Here is a 10,532-nt window from a genome sequence, read left to right as displayed (position 1 = left end):
CTGTGGAACATTCCCATACAGACCAAGTTCTGGACGTCTGCGTAGTTGAGGCGGACGTCAAGATCGATACATTGTTCTAGCAGCGGTAGCCGGGCGCACATCATCCAGAGACGAAATCCGGGCACATGTTCCACCTGCCGTGTGCTTCCAGCACATGTGCTACCACTGACACGACGACGCCCCAAAGCACAGCTACTCTGCTGTCGTGAAAGAGTGGGACGCCGCGCTGGTGTCTTCAGTGGTGACAGCGGGTTTTGTCGGGTTTTTCGAGCGATGGACATATACGTGTACGGCGTAGGCACGATAAGCTGTTTGTCTAGAGTGCGTTGGCCCACGATACAAGAGTCCCACCCTCAGGCTTCATGGTGGAAGGGGGGGGGGGGGCGCATCAGTTACAACTCGCAGTCACATTTGATGTCCATGCAATATAAACAAACCAGTGCCCACACCCACAACTTTATCTAGCTTGATGGGTTGGTGCCATTTTTACGACACTACCGTTACGGCGGCTCAAATCTGCCTTCAGCTATTGAGATTTATGTTCTCCATGGTTTTCCGAATCGCTGCAGTTAAATGGGAGGATGGTCTCTTTGAAAGGGTGTGGCCGATTTGCTTTTCCAGACTTGAAACAATCCAAGCTTTTGCTCTCTCTCTAATAATTCCGTTGTCTACGGGACGCTACACCATGATGTTGCCTCGTTCTGTCATAGGGCGCACAGCACAAATGTTTCGTGGAACAGGAATCGCTATAGTTCCGTCTGAAAAATTGAAGTTGATACCGGTATCTGTGCAGGCTAATTGATGCAGCTCTAAGGGAGGAGTTTTTGTCGTTTAGCGAGGACGTTTTCTCGGTTAATTTGGGTGTTAGCATAGTTGCGATATCTTTCACTAAAATGTGAATGTCGTGTGAATAGGGCCTCCCGTCGGGTAGACCGTTCGCCGGGTGCAAGTCTCTCGATCTGACGCCACTTCCGTGACTTGTGCGTCGATGGGGATGAAATGATGATGATCAGGACAACACAACACATAGTCCCAGAGCGGAGAAAATCTCCGACCCAGCCGGGAATCGAACCCTTGAGGACTGACATTCTGTCGCGCTGACCACTCAGCTACCGGGGGCGGACATATCTTTAACTGATAAGCAAGTATCATGACGAAGAGGTAAGATGATTCGGGCAGGTATAGACGAGTAGAGATGCAAATGGAATAGGAAACAATATTTTATAATATTGGTACATGCACTCTACGCTGGCTAGGGGAATATTTGTGTAGGTGTAGATTACGTCGACCTCCGCGAGATTTATTCTTTACCGAAGCACGACAATGACGAAGTTCTGCAACCAGTTGTGAGCGCTCTTTTCTGAAGGCAAAATAGAACGTCGTATGCCACTGTTGGCTGGGATGTACCGCGAAGTGGGTTCAGACACCTGCCGGAAGTTGTTTTCTTCCTTCGCGCACATTCTTACCTTTCCTTGCGGATATGACACAAGTCTGCCTTACGTGTGTACCTGTAGAGCGCAGGTGAGCGGAATGGATGCATGTATATTGTGCTGTTACGTTTGTGTTGTGTGACGGTGATGAGAGGAGGGGGAGGGTGAAACACGTTGTTGGCACATACGATACTCCCCCCCCCCCCCCCCCTCACCGAATAGCACCAACAGTGCCACATGCTGTCACTTCACGAGACACTGCGGAGAGGTTTACAATTCAATTCGGGACATTGGCGAGGAGACTGGTTATGAGGAACTTCACACCCCCCACATCGTGAATTTGCCTCTTACCTTTTATGTCCAGGTGAGGGTATTGGGGGATGCTTGTGACAACTTATGCCGTCACCCACATCCTTAAACCTGTTGCGTGGATGCGAGCTGCTTCTTCATTTTCCATTCTTTTCTGCTTTTCAAATGCAAAAATCATAACGTAAGCTTTTGGAAAGAAAATGTAAGTAACGAAGGGATATTTAAGAAGAGCACATATAGAAGGTACGAAAGATCACTGTGATTAATGCCACCATCGCCATACCCGTGGTCCGTACTTCGGAATACTTCCTTCGGACTTCATGGCGGCCGTAAAAACTATTTTCTTGGTTATTGCGCCTGCAGCGAAATATGTGTCTTGAAAGGACATTGTATGTAAGGTTCCAGTATCACTGCTTCCACTATTTATTGATTATTACGACAGAAATAAAAACTTTGAGGTTCGCCGATAACATTGTAATTCTGTCAGAGACAGCAAAGGGTTTGGAAGAGCAGTTGAACGGAATGGACAGTGTCTTGAAAGGAGGGTATAAGATGAACATTAACAAAAGCAAAACAAGGATAATGGAATGTAGTCGAATTAAGTCTGGTGATGCTGCAGGAATTAGATTAGGAAATGAGACACTTGAAGTAGTAAAGGAATTTTGCTATTTGGGGAGCAAAATAACTGATGATGGTCGAAGTGCAAAGGATATAAAATGTAGACTGGCAATGGCAAGGAAAGCGTTTCTGAAGAAGAGAAATTTGTTAACATCGAGTATTGATTTAAGTGTCAGGAAGTCGTTTCTGAAAGTATTTGTATGGAGTCTAGCCATGTATGGAAGTGAAACATGGACGACAAATAGTTTGGACAAGAAGAGAATAGAAGCTTTCGAAATGAGGTGCTACAGATGAATGCTGAAGATTAGATGGGTAGATCACGTAACTAATGAGGAGGTAGTGAATAGGATTGTGGAGAGGAGAAGTTTGTGGCACAACTTGACTAGAAGAAGGGATCGATTGGTAGGACATGTTCTGCGGCATCAAGGGATCACCAATTTAGCATTGGAGGGCAGCGTGGAGGGTAAAAATCGTAGAGGGAGACCAAGAGATGAATACACTAAACAGATTCAGAAGGTACTATGTCCTGTTGCGGTGTATTTGAGTCTGTTGTTTATAGTTATATTTCAGTGTACCATCGTCATCATATTTTTTACAATCGTATTGACCAACTAGGATCACGTTAACAACTTCAGTTCCTCTTCTTCCTTTGTTGTTGTTTCTCATTTTTCCAGTACTCCCTCATTTTCTCCCCATGAAGTCTCTTCCTTTCTTCTGTCCATGTTGTTCCCGATTTTTTATTTTTTCTACCTTGAAAGCCTTCCAAATTTAGTATTTTATTTTTAAAACTGTTTTTTTCTGGTATTTCTGATTCATCGATGTTGTTTGTTTCTAGATCTTTCCTTACTTCTGTAACCCATGCTATTGTCGATTTCTTCTTCTTCTTCTTCTTCTTCTTCTTATTATTATTATTATTATTATTAGTGATCAGTCCTGTGGATCTTGTCACTAAGTAACATATGGACTTGTGGCCTGTGTTCCCTTTGTTTGTAGATACTAATATGTTATCATTTAGTTTGTTAAGTTGGGTCCATCGTTCTTCGTTAGTGGTTATCGTGCAGATTTGTGGTTGTGTGTTTCTGTAGTCTGGTTGTACTGTTGCTCTGACGCTTCTAGGCCATATGCAGCTAAAGACTGTGTGCTTTGGGATTCCTTGTTTCCCTCTAGCACAGCTTGATGTCTGTCTCAGATTCAAGCGGCTTAAGAAAGTGTGATGAGGTCTGTGTCCAGTTAAGAAGTGCGCCATATCTCTGCTGGAATCCATATGTTTGTCTTACGCGATCCTTTATACCGGGGAAAAATTTGTGTACTCTACGTCCGTTACCACTAACCACCCATTCACAGTGCCACGCATCCATCCACCAGAGTTTTAACTTGATGATGGTTTTCTGTAGGCACAACGGTAGTTGCTAGGCGTATTTTGAAACATGTCATTGTTTTAACACTAGAAAATGAGTATTTTCAAAACGATAACAGTAGTGTAACTTCTCAGAAGCGCCATCTGCGTGTCGTCCGTAGGAAAGCTTTTAGAGTATTACGGCCCTATTGGTCGTCGCGTCTCGAGCAGCGACTGCTAATGATTTCGCGCTAGGCGGCTGGGTGTCCGCGCTGGCTGCGAAAGGTTAGCGGGTCACGCTGGGAGGGGGCGGGGGCGGGGGATTGCCAAACGTCCCCCGCCGTCGACGGAGCGTGGCAGGTGGTGGAAAGCACTTCAGAGTTTAATCACGCGAACCCAAGTACTAATGTTTTATACGGGGGTCGCAACCGAGGCTCTTGCGCGGTGTATTGGTATTGCGCTCTGGTGTACTGTTGGTGGGGAAAGGAAAACTTCGCGTAAACGATAACGCAGAATCGGCGATTTTTGCAAAATATTGCGAAGTTTTTTTTCCCTTCCCCCGTGTAAAAATGACGTTAATCTGAGGCCAGAGTTTTACATACATTTGGCAACCAGACGTTGAAATTGAATTTTTACTTTTCAAGGTCAAGGTTCACGTATAATCTTAAAATAAGACTTCATTTCCCGCGTAAAGAACTTTGGCTCTGGAAGTGATGTGAAACGAAATTACATTACTTCCAACGTACTCCACTCCGGTAACACTCCTAGTCGATGCCTATGTAGTTTGAAGATTGTTTCGTTATTGTGGAAGAAATAATTTTTACTAATGTAACCAGCAATGTTCTGAGACATATGAAAGGGCAAATGTTTCAATATGAGATGAAGGAAACCCTGAAACGCAGTCCATTGCGCACTCAAAATAGACAGACAAGTGTTACGGCCACAGAGGCATGCAAGTCTGTTACCTCAGCTATTAGGTTCGTGTTTGAAACATAGGAGGATGATTATAAACTTCGTTAGTGCTAATATAGAAAAGACCTGGAATAGCCGGTCTCAGTTATTTATACAGTGTGTGCATAAAGTCCGTTTACAACTTCAAAGTTTTATTACATCATCAGTTGTTGAAATATTTTAACAAAATTTCTTTTATTGTAACCAGTGTGTGTAAAAGATTTTTGACAATATTTAATAGACCTGCATGTGGGCGCCTTTAATTGCATGAAACACAACAAGACGGTACTAGATTTCTTGTCATGTTAGCTGTAGCATAGCGTCTTGAACAGTGGCAATGGCATTACGAATCCTTTGCTTCAAATCACCAATGTCCCCTATCTGTGTCTGATACACGATATGTTTTACATACCCCCATAAAAAAGAGTCGAAGGGAATGATATCTGGCGAACGCGATGGCCAAGGAATTGGCCCATACAATCGATCATATCAGCGCACACTCCGCTGTAGAGTGAAAATTTCATTGTAGAAACATCCCCCAGGCTGTGGCTAAGCCATGTCTCCGCAATATCCTTTCTTTCAGGAGTGCTAGTTCTGCAAGTTTCTCAGGAGAGCTTCTGTAAAGTTTGGATGGTAGGAGACGAGGTACTGGCATAAGTAAAGCTGTGAGGACGAGGCGTGAGTCGTGCTTGGGTAGCTCAGTCGGTAGAGCACTTGCCCGCGAAAGACAAAGGTCCCGAGTTCGAGTCTCGGTCCGGCACACAGTTTTAATCTGCCAGGAAGTTTCATCTGCAGTAATTGTTGACTTCGTTGAAGAGAAATGGGCCAATTATTCGTTTGCACATGATTCCACACCACACACTCACTTTTGGACTATCCTGGTCAAGCTCCTTAGTCACATGGGGGTGTTCAGATCCCCCAGATTCTCACACTGTGTGTGTTTAATGCCCAAGGAACATGAAAAGTCGCCTCGTCACTGAAACAAACTTGCTTGAGGAATGGTTCGTCCTCCGAAAGGCGTACCAGCATGTTGAGTGCAAACTCCGTCCGTTTTGGCTTGCCATTTGGCTCGAGTACCTGTAACAGCTGCACTTTGTAAGCGTACAACCGTAAGTTCTTGTGGAGGACCTTTATGCACAGTTGAACGTGGTAGTTGCAAGTGTCTGGCAGCAGTGCAGATGGACTTCGTAGGTGAACGGGTGAAGACGTTTAAAACGCGACGATGTTCGGATGTTCTTGGCCGCCCGCTCCTCTCTTTATCCAACACTGCCCCTGTCTCAACAAATTTTTTGTGCCACGCACGGATTGAAGGGCGCAATGGTGGATCTCTTCCATACTTCGATCTGAAGTTTCGTTGAATCTGAACATCCGATTTTGCCTCAATAAACCAGGACACACATTGTGTTTTCTGTTGAGGAGTTGCCATTTTATAGGGGTTCAGTTCGTTCCATCAACAACGTATCTGAAACACAAAATTTTAGTATATATAAAAACATAAGTGAACAGTAATTACAGTAAAAGAAAATTTGTTAAAATATTTCAACAAATGCCGCTGTTATAAAATTTTGAAGCTGTAAAGGGACTTTATGGACACCCTGTTCATCTTGAAGAGATACAGGGAGTGCCACAATTTACTTTAAAGGTAAATTTCCACGCAAATGGAAAATTTGGATGTTGCCAAATGTCTCGTCTTGTACTGAAGACAGTTTGACTTCCATTTTCTAATATACAGGGCCAATCAAAAATAAGGAACAGATTTCAGTCATTTATTGGTTCCTAACTACAGAAAACAGTCCGCCCCCGTTAGCCGAATGGTCAACGTGACGGATTGTCAATCCTCTGGGCCCGGGTTCGATTCCCGGTTGGGTCGGGGAATATTCTCCGCCCAGGGACTGGATGTTGTGCTGTCATCATCATCATCATCATCATCATCATCATCATCATCATCATCATATCATCTTCGTCGACTGCAGGTTGCCGCAGTGGCGTCAAATTGAAAGAGCGGCACCCGGCGAACGGTCTGCCCGACGGGGGGCCCTAGCCATACGATTAAATTAAATACGAAAGACAGCCGCGCGGAGTGGAGCATAAGTTAGTTTAATTTGGTTTAAGTAGTGTGTAAGTCTAGGGACCGATGACCTCGGCTGTTTGGTCCCTTACGAATTCACACACATTTGAACATTTTGAACCAAACAGAGAAATACAGTTTCTTTAAGCACGTCCGACGTTACCTCAATGACACTGTTCCAGGGCGCTGGACTGGAATAGAAGAAGGAGAAGGTGAACTTCATCGTCTGTGGCCTCGCAGGTGACCAGATCTCACAGCTTGTGACTTTTATCTGAGGGGACACGTAAAAGACGGCGTTCTTATCCGCCCTGTACCTTGCTCTGAGCCGCCGATCCTGTCGCAGCAACTCAGCAACTATGTCTGCAGCAGGGGAAAGAAAGGCAATCTGCAAACCGACAGGCTTCACAACAGCCTAACCGTGTACCCGATACCGACGGTCCGCCGCAGATCAAATTATAAGTTCTTTTCCCAGTTACTTGAGGAAAAACATTAAGCTGTAGCAGATTCAACCTAGAAGATAGGGATAGACGCAGCAAAATTCACCAGTCCCTGTTGTAGAAAAGTTTTATCGTAAAAAAATTTTCGACAGTTCAACAAATTCACCGAGTTTCTATATATTCGTTGTGCAGTCTGACACTCCTTGATATCTTTGCCAGAATAAATTGAAATTCTCCTGATTTTTCCTTAAATAATTAATTGTCACGAAAGAACCAATCCCGTTCTCATTCAACGAAATATTCCACTTTAAAATCGATCCTCCCGGCCACAATCGCCGATAAAGTTTCAAAACAGAATCCTAACACACTTCACAGTATCGATTATTTTCAAAATATCAATACGTGTCGACCTCTCACCAATAAAACTTCAAACCAGTCAACCATTGAAGATCGTCCACACTCTCGACAAAACCCTGCCAGAACCTCTTCAAGAAGTCTGAATTTTAATAAAACTTGCAAATGTCATACATATGTAATATTTACGATGCATGTCGTAACAACAGAGTCAATTGACAACTTGCAACTCGAGGTTTATTTAACAGCTGACAACCAATTGAGATCCAATTACAAACTTTATCCTTCCACATTCAACAAACAACTCCCTTTCCTTTTTATTAAAAAAACATAAGACATATTTTAATAACGGTCAGCATGATGTTTCGACGGTTCTTCCAGCCGCCGGCCGTCGACCACGATGCAGTAGTGGTTAGCTCTCGTCGTCCGCCGCGTCTGGAGTCCCCACTGGATCATCTCGCTGCCACGCTCGACATGAAATAAAAGAAACAAAATCTTTTTAAAAAACAAGTCTCCACTTAACACACTACAAGTAAATAAATATATATTAATCCTTACCTGGCGCCGCTCAAGCGGTAAAGAAACGCGATGTTTCCTGATGAGACTTTTGAAACACCACAACCTGACAGTCTTGAAAGTCTGAGAACTCGCGTTGTTGAAGCTGTGAATTCGATAACGGGAAACCAGCTGATTCGTGTGTGGCAGGAAATGAACCACCGTTTTGGTATTTATCGTGTAACAGTCGGTTGATCACATTGAATGCATAAAATTTTGAACTTTTCTCTTTCGGAACGTTGGAATTGCGTTTCTGTCTTTTGTAGCTTGGAAGCAATGAATGCTTGAAAACTGTTCGAATAGCCTGTAGGCAAGTTTTTACGCTAGAGTTAGGTGTTGACGAATCGGGGGTAAAACGCTCCAGGACAGAACTTTTGACTATGTTTGTGCTTGTTAAAAAAGGTTTTCAACTGTTTATGGTTACAGACTTATTTTTTCTGTAACTCATAACTGAACCAGCAATCTCCTAGCCTGGAGTCGTTGAAGAATCGAACCCCGATGTACAAAATAGCTAGCTTCCATGCATCTTTATGTGGACGACGTCGTATCTCTTGGAAGTGTGTGTCGTACAGTGAAACAATTGTGCAGGTAATCTCAGTGGTATATGTGGACACTGTCTTTTAAAGACGTTGCGAATAGAATCGCTAGTCAGGAAGTAATAAATTCAAACGTAATACGTGATGGTCAAGTTTTACTGCTTGAACAACGATAATGTAATAAGCGATAAACTACTTCTTTCCCTGCCATTACGTTGTGGTGAGCATCAGCGAGAAAAAAAACATTCAAAAAGATTAAAATTATCTGTAAAGTTTGTTGGAAACTGCTAAATGCTATCACTCTCAAATAATGGTTTCACTGTCTAAAGACGTATAATGTTGTCCTTTTTAAGGATGTGAGGTTATATTTTAATAGCAATAAGTGGTAGCGTTCAACCTTCTTCAGTCTTAAACGGGACTCAACAACACGTTTCAGGCCACAGTGGTCTCATCATCAGATTTTCAAGCTTAGTTCGTTAAGTTGAAACGTTCATAAGCCTACCAACACATTTGCTTCGTTCGTACAATAAAACAGAATAAAAACACATGGATAAAAACCAACAGCTCTATGCCTTTTTATTCTGTTTTAGTATATGAAAGCCGCAAATTTGTTGGTAGGCTTTCAAGTGATTTAAGCGTTCTAGCTAAGTTAGGCAAGCGGATGGTAAGAGTATTGACTTGAAAAGGGTTGCTGAGTCGTGTGTAGGACAGAAAACGGTTGGATGCTATCATATATTACCGTTACATACGAGGTCTGTTCAAAAGATTCCGGAACTTGTCCTCAAAATTTTTCTACGCTTACCTTTTACTAATTGTGCATGGTCTCCTTCGAAATATTCTCTTCCACAAGTGATAGACGGCTTCCAACAACGTTTCCTCTTCCGGACGCAGTCTTGGTACGCCTCTTGCTGGATCGCGCGAAGCGCCGTCTGCGAATTGCCTTTTATCTCGTCTGTCGTTGCAAATCTTCGTCCTTTCAGTCCGTCCCCGTTAGCTGGGTGCTCAGCGCGGTGGAATGCCACGCCAAGGGCCCCGGGTTCGATTCCCGGGTGGGGCAGGAGATTTTCTCCGCTCGGGGACTGGGTGTTGTGTTGTCCTCATCATTCCATCTCCATCTCCGACGCGCAAGTCGCAATAAGTACTTGCCCTTGGCGGCCGAACTTCCTCGAATAGGGGACTCCCGGCCCACAATACCGTACGCTCATTTCCATTTTTTTCGCCCTGCCCACGGTGTTTTAACACTGGAAATAAAAAAGTCCACACGGGCTAGATGTGGAGAATAAGGAGGGTGAGGTAGCACAGTGCTTTCGTTTTTTGTCACACACCAAAATGGTTGGACGTCAGAGTGCGTTATCGTGATGCATTTCCTTTTCACACTTTCTCGCAGGCGTACCATCGATGAACAGTTTGTTCAAATGGTTCAAATGGCTCTGAACACTATGGGACTCCTGAGGTCATCAGTCCCGTAGAACTTACAACTACTTAAACCTAACTAACCTAAGGAGATCACACACACACCCATGCCCGAGGCAGGATTCGAACCTGCGACCGTAGTAGCAGCGCGGTTCCGGACTGAAGCGCCTAGAACCGCACGGTCACAGCGGCCGGCTGAACAATTTGTCTTTATGCCACGAATTCATGATGAACCAACCTTCCAAAGACAAAGACCATTATCAGCACGGTTTTGACACCTGACCTAACCTATACGAGCTTGTTTTGGTCTTGGAAAACTTTTCCCGACCCGTGGTGAAGATTGAAATGAGCGTCGTCGGCATACGTCGAAGGGCGTCCTGAATGAGGGTCGTCTATAACTTCCGGCCGGCCATTTTTAAACCTTATGAACTATTCGTAAGACCGAGTATTGCTGAAGCACCCGTTACGGTAGGCTTCTTGCTTCATTTGGTGTGTCTCTGTAAAGGTTTCGTTGAGTTTCACGGA

The sequence above is a fragment of the Schistocerca nitens genome, chromosome 10 (assembly GCF_023898315.1).
Source record: "Schistocerca nitens isolate TAMUIC-IGC-003100 chromosome 10, iqSchNite1.1, whole genome shotgun sequence".
Lineage (NCBI taxonomy): Eukaryota > Metazoa > Arthropoda > Insecta > Orthoptera > Acrididae > Schistocerca > Schistocerca nitens.
This window is presented reverse-complemented; position numbering follows the sequence as displayed.